The sequence below is a fragment of the Sorex araneus genome, chromosome X (assembly GCF_027595985.1).
Source record: "Sorex araneus isolate mSorAra2 chromosome X, mSorAra2.pri, whole genome shotgun sequence".
Taxonomy (NCBI): Eukaryota; Metazoa; Chordata; class Mammalia; order Eulipotyphla; family Soricidae; genus Sorex; species Sorex araneus.
Genome location: NC_073313.1, coordinates 66583027 through 66599548, shown reverse-complemented (window position 1 = coordinate 66599548; position 16522 = coordinate 66583027). Strand labels below are relative to the sequence as shown.

At 40.0% G+C, this 16522-nt stretch overlaps 1 pseudogene; it reads right to left on the bottom strand.

Annotated features, from left to right (window-relative positions):
* Positions 1-15304, bottom strand: part of LOC101540901 (akirin-2-like) — a 71120-nt pseudogene extending 55816 nt beyond the window's left edge.
* Positions 15305-16522: the final 1218 nt, after the last annotated feature.

Genomic DNA, 16522 nt, shown 5'->3' with positions numbered 1-16522 from the left:
AAAACTAGAATTAAATGTTTAACTGGATGGTAACCTTAAGGTCCAGAGGCATCTCTGTGGCTTATTTCTCTCTTCCTCTTCTGTGATTTATCTGGATCATAGCTGTTAATGAGCTAAACATTGCCAGAGGCAGCTTGTGGACATGACTGCCAGGCTACTGGAATTATATGGAGATGGGGGGAAGTCACCCATTCACAACTCCCTGTGAGCCTGAGCATTTTGTCCACAAGAACCACATACCTGGATCTTTTAGCAGATTTCTTCATGGATGAGGCTCTTTGGAACCTATGGAGATCAACTGTGATCATGGCAGTGTCTGGGTTCTGGAGGTTTTTGACTGCCAGGGCTCTTTGAGAGCAGGTAGTGGGACTGACCCACCCTGCTCTGGGTTGCCCTGAGTGAGACAGTTTGGTGCCAGTCCAGTGTCATCTCAGCGGTGTGCTGCTCTCTTTATCTCCTAAGGTTTATTTGTGAATCTCCCCGGCATTGTTTTACTGAGTTCACATTTAGAAGGAGAGGGGGACCACTGCTGGCAAGTTAAAACAGGAGCTTCTGGGGGAGGGGCCACCTAAAGCTCCCTCCATTTGGGTCAAGTCTGGGGGGCTCAATCTTCCCCTAGCTTCCCCCAAATATGACTCCAATGTGTTTCACAGCTTCACTCCTTTATATTTAAAGGTCAGAGTCAAAACAACTGTTGGGGAACTCTGGAAAGCTCTTATTACTGGTGCACAGTAACCTGGTTGACCATGACACACATCATGTCCTGAAGCCGTTGTTTAAAATATTTCAAGGCACAGGAGGCCAACAGTAAAATTATGCACAACACTATTAAAGGATCTGCTAACAGCATGACCCAAGTGACAGGGTGTTCCTGAAATCAAGGGAAAGTAGGTCCTCACTAAGTTTGGTCAAAACATTAATGTTCTGTGCAACTAGCCCAATTTCATTCACAAAAAACCCCAAAACAATAGTGTACATAAAAAAGAAAAAAGTGCCCCATTTATCCACCGTGAAGGGGCCCAATATTTGCTGATTCTGGAGGGCCATGGCAGCAAGGTAAGTGATCTAGTGTTGAAGTGGCGCCAAGATCTCTGTTGATGGTTGCCACTGCTTCCTGGTAAATTCTTCCACCATCAGGAGTCCATTGGATGGGGCAAGATGGTGGTCAGGCCTGATCCAATTTGAATAGGGAGGAAAATGGCCCGCCGAGGCCAAGAATGGGGGATTAACCAGTTGACCTCATTCAGATTATACACCACAAATTGTGTAACAATCACAATTAGGATACAATTTTAAACCACTCTTGGGGACACAATTATAGAGGGTCCCATTACATCAAACAAAACATTCCAAAGCAAACTGGAAGGAGGGATCCTAGTACCTGCAAATTACGTCCTTATCAGGGTCCTCCCACAGGGGAACTCTGGGGAGGGAAGCTCCAGTATGCTGGGCCAGATATTGAAGACAGAAAATGTGGAGAATCATTAATGGGGATGACTAAAAACAAAGGACATTCAAGAGAGGCACAAGGGAAGCATTTGGTGGCGTTGCTATGTCCCTTTGTGGAATTAAGCAACATATTGAACATATTTGGGCCAATATAACATTACTGAGAGGGCATTCCTTCTCATGATGATCCAAGACATGGGGGATCGGACCTGCTGGTGGAATCGGCACCAGGGACCTGGAGATGTGTAACCCCCCAGAAGAGTATCAACTCTGCCTCTATGGATTCAGTCTCCATTTGACCTCTGATCTCCAGTGATCATCCATGGATCACTTATCTGCAATGAAAATTGTCCACCTTTTAAAAAGATGGGGGCAGAGGCAGGGGTATGGTGTGCATTATGTATATTACAGGACCAACACCGACAGCCCCTGTAGGTCTCTTTTTCTTGTAAACAGGACCTGCAATTATCATAGGTATAACATAAAAAGGGAGTATTGGTGGACAAAGTTGATTTGGGGGTGATGGGCATAACAACTGTGGCATCCCTGAAAAGAGTAGTGGCCATTACCAATAGTACAGGTGTTAATAGCAGACACTTCCTGATAATCTTTCTGACATTAAGCTGCCAGCAAAGGGTTGCAGCCTGACTGTAGTTAACATATCTGATATCAACCGTGGCCAAGAACAACACCATGGGTGAAGGTGTTCCCTCAGGACATGTTTCCTAGGCCTGTGATACCAGGGCCTAGAGATTAGTTCATATTATTAGTTCCTGGTTCTTTCCCGTAATTTCCTCCATTTCTTCATGGTTTCTCCTAGCGATAGGTGAACCATCTTGCCAATTGGTGGAGTAATGTCAGGTCATGTCTTGGGGGCTCGATTCTCAAGCCTAGGTGCCCCAAAACTAAGCCCCATTATGTGTCTCACAGTTCTATAAAATGAACATGCATGCCTTCAGGGAACTATTAGAAATTCAAGCCTTCAATTTCTCTAGATGTAAAAATCTAGTGGATTTTTTATTTGCCTTCCCACAATATATTCTCTTTTCTGTAGGATAACATAGCTTCAGGTAGTTTAGGTTTATTGGGTTACTCCTGTTACAGTGCTCCCACTCCTCTGTGTTTATTTGTAACTTCTTTCTTAGTGTTCTGTTGACTTGCAAATATTGTTTTTCTCTTCTCCTTAAGTCCTTTGCATAGTTTATTCAGAGCAATGTCCTTTTTGTATGGACACAGGAAGACTTAGCAAATGCTATGCTTTTATAACCTGGGAGTCATTTGACTCTATATGATATTTTCCTCCTGGGCATCTGTTCTATCGACCTAAGCCTCAGTTGCCCTTACTTCCCAGCACCCCCAAAATCAGGGTCCTGACGAGGGACGAGACGGACCCAGAGCAAGCGGTGAGTTGTGTGCTACCCTGGCATCAAGATAGGCCTGGCCAAAGTGCCTAATGCTTAACTATAAGTTAAGAGCTTGATCATGGACAAATGCTGTCATGATCCAAACAGTGATAACTAGATTCGGACCCTGCTAGGCTGAGGAATGATTAATCTGGCCTGAGTGCTGTGGTCTGAGTCTGTGGCAAGATGTTGCCAGGAGAGCTGCCTTGCATGCCTCAATGTATCTCTTGCTATGTCCATACAAAAATAACTAGTATTAAGATGTTAATGAGTGTTTGGACTAAAAAAAGGAAAAAAACCTTAAGAGTCAGGAAGGGCTTTGGAATGCCCTGCCCTCAGGAAGGGCTTTCTTATGTTGATTTTGCTACCTGGCTGGGTGTAGCCTAGAGGGCAAGGTGGGAGAGAAGCTGGAGTTGATGCAGAGAGAGGCCGGAGCTTGGAGTGCGGGAGATGAGAAAGATGAAAGATTGAATAAACGGTAACTAATCAGCAACCAGCTTGGTCCTCATTCTCATTCGCCTGTCCTTGACCACCGGCTGTCCTGATCCAGTCCACACACTGCAGTTCCAGAGCACCGAACACGGGTGGTGAGACAGAGCCGCCCGGAGAGCCCACGAGTGCGCGCGCCCCTCGGCATGCCTTAGTTTTTTACACTTTTCTATCAAAAACTTCCTTGAGTTTTGTTGATAAACTCCTAATCTGTCAACTCTGTGTAGAGCTGAAGAAGTAGCTTTTCTGTCTCATGCCTAGGAAAGTAATAAAAAATTATTTCCTAGCTGCAGTGATTAATTAAAGGGTAATTATAAAATCTTCACCAGAAAAATCAGAATGAAAATTACTTATCTCAAGATGATTGGACAGAACACACAATGACCTACTCTTGACTGTGGAAATGTTTATGATTGAGCATATCCTTACGCATGTAGATAACTTACCAGGAATAATAAGTGCAATGCTTTCTAGTATTCAATGTATTTTTCAAGAATTACCATGCCAAGTAAAGTGAATTTTCTGTTATATTCGATATAAGTGCAGTTATTTTATGGAATTATTTTCCACTTAAAATTTGTAAGTGGTGAGTGTGGGGTGCAGGTTGGATCCTATAAACTGTTTCATATGATTTCTTATCACAACCACTATACTACTGTGAAAAGTCTAATTCTGTTTGCTTTTGGTATACGATACATTCAGGAAAGATGTTCAAGGTGAAATTTGTACTTGTGTAACCATCTTTGATATAACATTCTGTAAAAAATTCTCTCTATATATATCTCTCTCTTTCATCTCTTGCACTATGGTACAATGGTACATTGTCCTTCCTGAAAAGGAATCTTGAAATATTTGGTTTAAATTTCCCTAGATGCCATTAGCTATTATTACATGCATTTAGATTCTTAACATAACAAAATTGTGATGTTTAATAAATACTGTGTTAGAAATGTGTATCAATTCTTTCATTTAATCTTGGTAATCTATGCTGCATTATAACTATTATTATTATTACTGTTATTATTATTATTTTTTGTTTTTTGGATCAGACACAGAGATGCGCAGGAGTTACTCCTGGCTCTGCACTCAGGAATTACTCCTGGCAGTGCCTGGGGTCCATATAGGATGCCAGGGATCGAAACTGGCATGGCCGCATGCAAGACAAATGCCCTCCCCACTGTATTATCGCTACATCCCCTCTTACTGTGATTTTTATTACATTATAATATTTTATCACCTTGCTTCAAGGCTCAGAGAATTTAATTCGTTTTACTGGCCAATATTCAAGTCCAAGCAGTAAAACTATGGAGTTTGTTCTCTATAACTATTACCTGGCTTCACTGATAATTGTCTCTCCAGAATTTATCTTACAGGGATAATACATCTATATTTGATTCACATTTTAATATAACATGTGTACTACTTTCAACTTGTGATAATGTATTCCTTGATTGCTTTTATACATTTCATAATGCCACTTTTATGACTAAGATTGTCTAATTTTCCTAATTATAAATTGGTTTTTGGTGTTATTTGTGCATTAACACTTGATGAAACCTTGTATTAACATGCATATCTCATCTTATTCAATGTTTGTTAGTCACCTGAATTTTGAAAAATCTATGGCTTGGGATGGAGTACTTTATACAAAGCATTCAACTTTGAGTCCTATTAGCTATCAACTTCATACAAACTGATTATCAAAGTAACTTATGTGAAATTTAGACCATAAATGTTCCCACTCTGATATGCAAAATCCACACTGTTCAGAAGAGACTAAGGTTGTTGCAATCTTCCTTTTCAGGCTTCTTTGCTTGGGTATATGTGTGATTCTCACTTTGACCATCAGTGAAATTGCCCAGCTGAAAGAATTCTTCTCTGAACTCCTCCAGAGCACTAAAATCCTATCAACCACGTATTTCTCTATTGCTAGCCAATGGCCTCATTCAAACTTATCATATCATAACTAAGTAGTCGCTGAAATATGGGATTTTTGGTAAAGGAATTTAGGACTTGACAGGACTTGTTCATGCAGTAGGACAGAGGTTGTGGTAAAAAGACATAATATCCACATCATGACATCAGCTGTGAAGAGAGGGTGCAGAGGACAGAAATAATTTTATTCAGGCAGCAATAATGCAGCAGAGATAAACCTGAGAGTTAAGAAATTGTTGGCATTGGATCTGTGGACTCCATCCATGAATATAACTTGATTATGGGACAGCGCCAGGCAGGAGAAGTAGCCAGCTCTCTGTTGTCACTCTGTGCAGGATGTAGGATTATGGGTCCCTTTTGCAGTTTTTGTTGTGGTAGAAGTTCAGTATTATCAGACAGCACTAAGCAACAAGGGGAAAGTGGAATTCTGGGATAGGGAACTCATTGCGTTGGAATATCTGAGCTTCATGTGTGTAAGAAAGGAGAGCTAGAATCAGAAACTGAGGGGTCCATGAATCAGTACTGGGAGTGTACTAACCAAAGTCCCGCATCCTGTGAAAGTGAATGGGGTGAGTATTAGGTGCCACCATTTTTCCTCTGACCTGATAGCAAGTACAGAAACTGAATAGGCCTAAACTCAGGATTATGGAAAAGTAAGTCCAGATTAGAGAAACTGGTAATAAAAGACTATGGTAAAAGGAGTTCGGGATAGAACCAGCCACAGTCAAAATGGCAGTTTCCATCACTGTGTGTGCATCATTTTAATTTCATTACTTCTTTCAGTGACTATCCATCCCCCAACCCATGGCCTTGTAATATGGCTCTTTCCCTGATAACATGCCCATATTGGTTCCCCCATTATTTGTCTATTATTGACTTTTGTTTAGTCAAAAGAGATTTTACCCATTTTTGTTTGTGATTATTTTTATTTACAAAACATCACTATCTGAGAGGATATTTGAACAATTTCTATTTTATTTATTTTATAGAGATATAATTTGTGACACATCATGTGGTCTGTTGTCTAAAATATCCAATGTGCAAAGAAGAAGGATGTGTAACCAACATTTGGGAACTGAATAGATAACATATGCATGGAAGTATTTACCTACATTGATACATACACATATGAAATTTAAGTTTTTCTATTAGGAAACCATAAATCATAGTGGTTAATACACCTGAGTCAAACAGACCTAGATTCAAATTAAAACTTTGCCACTAAGCTGCTATATGATGTTCAGAAAGTCATTTCACATTAACTTCACTCAGACTCCTCGTGAATAAAATAGGAATAATTAGGTATGCACAGTTCATGGAAAGCATTGGGTAAATAAAAACTAATACAGGTATTTGTTTCTCTAGTCTCTCTCCTACCCCCACAACAAGTCTTTGTTCTTTTCATTGTTTTTAAAATCAATTCAGTGTGTGCTGAACTTATATTGAGGCTGTTAGTGAAACAAGAAATGCCTGCATTAGATAACGTAATTAATGTATATTTTTGCACTTTGCATAGTCTAGATTTTGAGTACTTCAATCAAGTACTTTGTATTCGATTATGAGTACTTAGAAAGTCCCACGGAATATGACAGAGTTGACGGTGCCACATTTTTTTATAGATTATTTTTTCAGCGCTTATCACTTTTTCACTGAATCTTCTAAGACAGATTTAAAATAAAAAATAGAACCAAAATTCCTGGGGTTGAGTATATAGAACTAGGAAAACCTCTTGGATCTTAATGCATTAGTAATATAACAAAATCAAAAGACGTAGCAGGGACCCTACCCGGGCCTCCACAAATCTGTATCAATCGAAACTATCCACTGGTCTTGAAATTCAGTCAGGTTTTAGAGAGTGTTGCTCAATTTTTGAGAGTGCATCATATCTGAAGAAATAACTGTAGGCTTCAAACAAAGGAAGGTCAGGACTCTTAAACTATGTCTAAGGAAAGCAATCTCCCGTGACCACTGGAAATGGACACAAATATCTCAGACATTTCTATATCATACAATAGTGAGGGAGAAATGTTTCCCCATGGGCATGTCTCTTTCACATTGAATAAGAATACTAGAGCATGTTTGTGCACAATAAATAGTTTGAGAAAAATTGCCTTGAATTTTTTCTGATGTCAGGTCTCCCTTAAATTTTCTTCACAATATTATCTTATATTTAACTGAATTGTGAAGTCAGAATTAGAGGATCTTGGATGTATACAGGCTTGGTCAGAAATTTTACTAATATTATAGTTGTGGACATGTGTAGAATTCAAGGAACATAAGATTTATTGGTGACTGAAGCGCTGAGAGATTCAACAATACAACTTTATATATGATAGCACAAACTCAAAAATACAACCCACACTGTATTGTGTTTTTCACATCCATCCTGAACACAGACAAAAAAAGTAACACAAATGGAATTGCAAACAAAATTATCAGATGAATTATGGGCATTCATCAATTTGTAAATTGATGGATGTATGATTCAGAACTATCTTTACTGTCTTGTAAATATGTCCACTGTACATCTGTTAAGAAGCTCCTAAAATACATTTTTATATATCCAGCATAAAGTATAGGAGCAAGATCCAGACTGGGTAACGCTGACAGAGGCCAATATTGAGAGTCTGTGTAAAGTCCATTGGGGTACTTATCTGAAATATTCTGAAAGATGCTGTCAGTCTGCAGGAGGAATACCATGCCAGCTCTTGTACAGGACAAATAACAGTGTTGCAACACTGTCCACGAAATACCTGGAGAACTTAGAGCCATAGTCTCGCCTACCATGTTGTGCAGGTAAATTAGATTTTCCAGGATGCCTTGTGAGGTGATACAAAAGCATCCTCCAGTAAACTGGTACGAGGGCAAAGAGTCCACCACTGTAAGAGACTTTGAAAATGGGCAATTGGCCAGAACCATGTGCTCCAGTAGTGAGCAACATTGCAGTCATATAGACTGCAACAATTCATACTCCATAGACTTGTTGCGCTTGCTGGCTCTATTAAACAATTTTGCTAACTTAAGCTTCTAAGAATACCATATCTGAAAAGAGATGAATTCAGATAAGTTGTCTGTTAACGTTAGTCATGAAGGAAGATAAATAATTACCTAGAGAGATAGGTCAAATTTTGAATGGGTATGACTTTTTGGATTAGATTCAACCTATTCTCTAGCTCTCCTCCCCCTTCTTCATAAAGGAGTATTCCATTATAAAGGAATAAGGACAAATATGTTCAAAAAGTCTCAGGAAAATTTTATTTTCTTGCATATCTGAATGAAATATGACAATATTTTGGAATTCACTATATAGTAAGGAACTAGATGACTTCTGAGTATTCTCTGAGCATGGTGGAAAATATTAGAAGTTGTAATCAAAGAGTTCCTTTAACCAGTTTCCGCATAGTATAATTAAATGATCATAATTTTCGGTATTGGCTATAGAGACCTTTGTGCATTTTGTTATAGTATAGAGGCAGTGTGCTTAGGAAGGCACACAATTTTTGAACTGAACTAGATATCTATCACTGTATCACTTTCATCACTATATCACTGTCATCCCGTTGCTCATTTATTTGCTCAAGTGGGCACCAGTAACAACTCCATTGTGAGACTTGTTATGGTTTTGGCTTATCAAATACACCACAGGTAGCTTACCAGGCTCTGCCGTGTGCGCAGGATATTGTTGGTAGCTTGCTGGGCTCTCTGAGAGGGACAGAGGAATCGAATCCAGGTCAGCTGTGTGCAAGGCAAAGGCCCTACCCACTGTGATATCACTCCAGTCCTGACTGAACTAGAGAAAGAGGAATTTTTCTAGCAAACAGTATATATCCTTGTCTGGTTGAGTTCTCTTTGCATCCTAATTTATGGCTTAATATTTCATTCTTGTTTTTTTTTCTTTTTTGGGTCACACCTGGCAATGCACAGGGGTTACTCCTGGCTCATGCACTCAGAAATTACTTCTGGTGGTGCTCGAGGGACCATATGAGATGCTGGGAATTAAACCCAGATTGACCGCGTGCAAGGCGGTCAACCCTACCAGCTGTGCTATCACTCCAGTTCCTAATATGTTGTTCTTTAACTAGAACAGTTTTTTGAACCTCTTAACAAGGCAGAAAGTGTGTTGGAATTAAATGGTCATGAAAGAGATATTCTGTACTTGAAACTTCTGAGAGTAATATCTGTACTCAGTTATGTGCTGTGAAGATTCTGAGGTTCCTGACCTCTGAAGGTTCATCTATTACAGTCATACTCCCACAGTTTTACAGGAAGCCATAATTGCCAGATCTAGAACAGAGTATAGTGTCTGCGTAGAACTCTTTCTAGCAGGGCATATAAACCTCTTGTTATTTTAGTAACATCAAACTGACTATAATGAATCCTGGGCTATCAGAACACACTGTTCCTCCCATAGATATACTCTAATTTCTTTTTAAAAAGATTTTTAAAAATTTTATAACCCGTATTTTATCCTTGTCTAGAATAAAATTATATGACTTTTAGGACTGGAGTGATAGCACAGTGGGTAGGGCATTTGCCTTGCACGTGGAGGACCTGGATTCGATTCCTCTATCCCTCTCAGAGAGCCCAGCAAGCTACTGAGAATATCCCGTCCACATGGCAGAGCTTGGCAAGCTACCCGTGACAAATTTGATATGCCAAAAACAGTAACAACACATCTCACAATGGAGACGTTACTGGTGCCTTCTCGAGCAAATCGATGAACAATGGGATGACAATGATACAGTGACTTTTAGTGCTAAGGTAAAATGTGTATAGGCAGTTTGTATATGACAAAGAAGCAAAGTACAGGAAGCAGATCAAAGAAAGTCTCTTTAAAATAATGATGTTGGGAAAACTAGAAAGACTCATATGAAAAACGGATATTGGAACAATATAACACACAATATCAAAAAACAAACTCAAAGTGGATTAAAGACTTGAGGTTAGACCATAATTCATAAAATAAAATTTAAAAAACAGGCAGAACTTTCCAGGAAATGGACCACAGAGGAATCCTCAACCAGCTTACTGCATAAAGAAAAACAAAAATAAAAATAAATGGAGTCACATCAAATGAAAAAGATACTGCATATATCTGCACATATCTGCATACAACATATCATATAAGGAACTAATAGTCAAGATCTATAAAGCACTAACAAACCTTGACAAGAAAAAAATCTCACAACCCTGTGCAAATAAAATGGTACAAGGAGATGAATAGATCCTTCCCCAAAGAAGACATAAAATGGGTAGTTGCACTGCAGCACTGTTGTCCCATTGTTCAACGATTTGCTCGAGTGGGCACCAGTAACATCTTCATTGTGAGACTTGTGGTTACTGTTTTTGGTATTTTGCGGGCAGGATACACACGATAGTGCCAATCATGTTGTTCATATTTATGGTATACAGAGTATGTGTCTATATGTATCACTGTATCATTGTCATCCCATTGCTCATCAATTTGCTTGAGTGGACACCAGTAACGTCTCCATTTTGAGATTTGCTATTACTGTTTTTGGCATAGCGAATATGTCACGGGTACCTTGCTAGGCTCTTCTGTGTGGACAGGATACTCTCAGTAGTGCCAATCATAGTGTTCTTGTTTGTGGTATACAGAGTATGTGTCTATATGTATTATATGTCCCTCACAGGACTTACTAACGGATCTGCATTTAGGGATCACTCCTGGACAGACTTGGGTGGCCCTGTGGGGTGCCGGGCATCGAACCCAGGTTGCTCTCATGCAGGACAAGAATCCTAACCACTGTACTCTCTCTCCAGCCTCTATTCTTTTAAAAAAGGAAAAGAAAATCAGAACCTCCAAACAAAATGGGTAGTAGGCATATGAAAAAGTTCTCATTATCACTCTGACCTGTGAAATTAAAAGTAAAACAATGAGATACCACCACACACATATGAGAATGGCATATATCAGTCTTGAAATAGCACAAGTTGGTGGGATATGGGAGAAAGAAACCCTGATTCACTTTTGGTGAGAATGCTATTTGGCTTGATTTCTATGAAAATCAATGTGGAGATTTCTCTAAAAATAAAAATACAATTCTAATATGAACTAGAAACATCACTTTTGGGCATCTACCTACCCTCCAAAAATAAAATATCGCCAATATTCAAAAGAATATATGTACTACTGTATTCATTGCAGCACTTAGTACAAATGGTAAGCTATGAAAATAACACAGATGCTCAAATACAAATGAATGGATCAATAAGTTGTATACACACAATGGCAGCAGTAAGAAAAAAGAAAACCAGGAAATTTGCTTCAGCAAAGACGAAACTAGAGGGTATCATGCTGAGTATAGTGAGTCAGAAGGAAATTAATACATACAGAATATCTCTCACACATGGGTTTTAGATACACAGTAAGGGAGCAATAAATGGCCAAAGGTAATAGTACTGGCAGATTAGTCCACAGAACTGAGCTTACCGTAGGAAAGAGGGTTAGAAAGAAAGGGATTTTGTTATATTCGTGGAAGGAATGGGTACTTTGGTGGTGAGAGTGGTGTTGGAATTATGTTTGCAGTAAGCCATTATTAGCAGGATCATAAATCATAGTGTAGGATAATATTGGTTTGCCCTTTCTCCCTGGCTGCAGGAAGGCTAGGTTTAACGGATTACACCCATAACAGTACTCCTGAGGCACTCCCATCCCTGTGTGTTTATCTTTAACCTCTTCCTTGTACTCCGCTTCCCCAACTGGTCAATCACCTTTATTCCCAAATCAGGCTCTGTTGATTTGTATTTGTAAATGAAATATTGCTTTTTCTCCTTCTCTTCTTTTTTTTTCTTTTTGAATCACACCCAGCAATTCTCAGGGGTTATTCCTGGTTATGGACTCAGGAATTGCTCCTTAGCAGATCTTGGGGGACCATATGGGATGCCATGTGCAAGGCAAACACCCTACGTGCTGTGCTATCTCTCCGGCCCCTTTTCTACTTCTCTTATGTCCTTTTGCATAGTTTACTTCAGAAAAATGTCCTTTTTGTATAGACACAGGAAAACTATTAATGCTATGCTTTTGGGAATTAATTGACTCCAAATAATATCCACTCCTGAGCATCTGTTTTCTTGACTTAAGCCCCAGTTACCCTTAATTCCTGGCAACCCAGAAGCAGGGTCCTGGCAAGGGACTGGATGGACCGAGGGCAATGTGTGTTTCCCTGGCATCAAAATGGCCCAGGCCAAGCCCCATAATACTTAACTCTAAGTTAAGAGCATGGTCATGGACACATTCTGTCATAATCCAAACAATACCAACTGGATTAGCACCTTGCTAGGGTTAAGAAAGATTAATCTAGCCTGAGTGAGCACTATAGTCTGGGATCTATAATAAGATGTCTCCAGGACAGCCACCCTACAATCTTAATGCATCTCTTACTGTGTCTATACAAAATGACTAATATTAAGAAGTAGAATTAAGATGAAAGTTTGAATGGTTATTGGCCTAAGGAAAGGAGAAACACTATACTAGGTGGTATTTTGCCTTTGAGCAGATCTCCTGGATCTACAGGAGACCAAGGAAGGGCTTTCATATGTTGATTGTGCGACCAGACATAGGTGTGATTGCTACTCTGACTGCTTGCACATGAGACTGAAGTGGAGAGCTGAGTATAGGGGACAGGAGGAGATGAGAATGAGGGACAGTGTGAAACTCGAATGGGACACTCAGTGGGACTGGAACAGGCACTTGAGAGAATGGAATAAACAGCAACTGGTTACCAACCAGCTTGGCTGTCCTGTTCCCTTCTTGCTATCTGTTGGCACAGGCTGCAGGCTGGGGTGGGTGAAGTAGCACGTGGCCACTGAACGCATGTGGTGGGCAAGAGAGACCACCACTATCGCCACCGATGGCTTACTTATTTATTTTGTGATCACACATCATAGCACCTCAGTAGATCAATAGATATTTTAAAAGATTTAAAAGACTTCTTTTACTGAGATCTCATTTTGGATATTACACAGTGCAATATCCAGGCTCCTATAAAATGAAGGATTTTCTCCACAGCATAAAGGGTAAACATGCACATGTGAAATTGGTTACAATTCAGTGTGACTAATGCTATAATAAAGATGTATACCAGTTAATGAGACAGAGGGAATGGTATTCATTCTGTTTAAGATGACCAAAGAAAAAAACAGAATAGAATTCTAATTTAATCTGGATCTTGAGACACGTGGAAGTTCACCAGTTTGGGTAAGAGGAAAGAATATATTTCCCAGGAAGATCTGGGAACTCTCTGTCTGTCTCTCTCTGCTCTGTCTCTGTGTCTGTCTGTCTCTTGCCTATTTCATTGGTTTATCAATCTTCTGTTTTGTCAAACTTGTTTATATCCAAATTTTGAATGCCATTTTCTCATTATAGTTAAACTAACCCAATGAGATTTTCCTGGTTCTATCACCACCCCCACACCCAGCATAAGGCTTTAGTCTTAAATTCTTGCTTTCTTTACTCTTTCGACTCATGACTCAGACTCGCTTCCATGAAAGAGAGAAAATTAAAATCCCTATAACAATGATTGAGGGATATTGGCACTTTGTTAGAAGCTATGGTTAAGTAACATTTAATGCATAAAATATAAACATTAACAGTATTATAAGCTATTTATCCCAATATTTTAATCAGTGTTTTAAGAGACAATGTATTTTATTTACTTAAATCCTTAAACAATTATAGTCAAGGATGATGTTTTTTAGACACATACAATCATAACATTTAGCTTTTGCAAACCTGGAATTTTATGATAAAATTCTGATGGAGAATAGCCCAAAGAACTACGTTCCCTGATTTAGTCTGATAGTTGTCTGATGTTTTTGCATTGAATTATCCTTAAAAGCATGATATAAAAAATGCAGTACAATGTACCTTCTGAGTGAGTTAGATAAATGTTTAACCATAACAGTTATGGTTTTCCTTACTTTTGGTTTGCATGTCTTAAGATGTTTATTATTCTCAATTAGTTACTGTGTCTGTATTTTAAAATGCTTCTGTGAGCTTTTTATATTTCTCTATTTATTTCAAAACCTCACTCTCTCTCAAAATGAGGCATAACTTTCCTTTCTTTCTTTCAAAGTGAGGTACTTCATAACTCCTCTCATTCTTTCAAAATGATGCATTTATTAACTAAAATCATCATATTCATATTGCCTTAAGAAGAAATTGAGATCAAATACAACTAATAGCAAATCAAAATATTTGAATAATTTAATTACCCATGATTAACAGAGGAAAAAATCTCCTTGAAATATCACAATCACGATCACAAAAACCCGTTAATCACCTATATCTCGGGCGGGCTCAGTAACATCTCATTTCATCCTTTCCCTGAGATCTTAGAAGTCCATTTCGACTTGGCCCTCCTAGCGATGTTGCACTGGGGGCTCTTCAGGGTCAGGGGAATGAGATCCAGCTTGTTACTGGATTTTGCATATGAATACACTATGGGAAGCTTGCAAGGCTGTCCCATGTGGGCAGGAAACTTTCAGGAGATTGCCAGTTTCTCCCAGATGGAGAAGATGGTTAAGATATCTTTATCTTCTGAGAGCTTGCTTTTAAGTCTGTCTCTGGATGTTGGCTGTTGATGGGATTACACACACCTGGGTTCCTCTGTCGTACCTTCATGCATGAGGCCTGTCTGAATGTGTGGAGAGGGGCCTCCAGCATGGCTGTAGCTAGGTTCCGGTGGTCTTCGGTGGCCAGGAGCTCTGCTCGGGGTGGGGAGGGAAGCTGGAGCCCATCCCCTCCGAGGGGCCCTGGGAAAGACAGCCAGGCAGCCGGGCAAGCGACTCTCTGCGAGCAGGAGCGCGGGGACTGGCTGGGGGACTGGCCCAAGGCCTCTGAGCTGCACGCCCACCGCAAAGGCCCCCGCCGCACCAAGCACCACTCTGGCTCCAACATCAGCTTCAGCCGCGACACCGAGGGTGGCGAGGACGAGCCCCGGAAGAGCCTGCCGGGGCTGGACGGCCCGGCCTTCAAGGCCGAGGTCTTCGTGCGCGACTACCATCTGGAGATGCTGAGCCTGTCGCAGGACCAGCAGAACCCCTCGTGCATCCAGTTAGACGACTCCAACTGGCAGCTGCACCTCACATGGCTCAAGCGCTTGGCCTCAGCGTGCTGCTGAACCTGTGCATCATGGGCGTCACGGAGCGGCTCTGTCGCTTCTCCGACCACCTGTGCAACATCGCGCTGCAGGAGAGCCACAGCGCCGTGCTGCCCGTGCACGTACCCTGGGGCCTGTGCGAGCTGGCCCGCCTCATCGGCTTCACGTCGGGCGCCAAGGAACTCTTCAAGCAGGAGAACCACCTGGCGCTGTACCGGCTGCCCAGAAGGAGACATCGCTGGGCCGGTTGTCCTGCGCCACCAAGCGGCACCCACCCCCATTCACATGATCAGCCTCTTCATCAAGGACAACAGAACCAGCACTGAGCAGATGTTGTCCCACGGCGCCGCGGACGTGGTCCTTGAGGCCCGCACCCTGAAATAAATAAATAAATAAATAAATAAATAAATAAATAAATAAATAAATAAATAAATAAATAAATAAATATATACATATATATATATATATATATATATATATATATACACACACACTTGTAGAAAAAAAGTGGTGCTTTAATACTGTGAGTGTAGGCTACCTAGGACAATTTCTTCCTGAATCTATTGAAGACATCAGTCCAAACTATACTCTTCCTTCTCAATTGTCAAAAATATACTCTTAGGAGAAACTTCAATTTATCTGCTTCAATGTTTATCACACAGCGTTCTACCAGAAAGTATTGGAAGTTTCTTGTAGTATTTTTCATCTTGAAAATACGCAAAACCAGAGTCTTTACTTTCCTATATATTATCAGGTAGGGTTACCTATATTTATTTATTTTATCATGTACTATATGTTTTAATATTTAAAACTACAAGGACTATAGCTACAATAATTGCTATAAATTCTAGATGAATTGAATTTCCGTCATTGTACAGAAGTATGGGTTCATCTATTCTGTATCTTTGATTTCATAAATGAGACAATTGTGTAGAAATTATTTACTGAGATTATAGAGAAAAATGGCAACATCCAAACTCACATTCTTTAGCTCTAATACAATCTGCTTTATAAAAATTGGGGGAGAATGGGCTCCTTTCATATTTCTTTCTTTTTTTATCTTTTATTAAATCACCATGTGGAAAGTTACAAAGCTTTCAGACTTAAGTCTCAGTTACACAA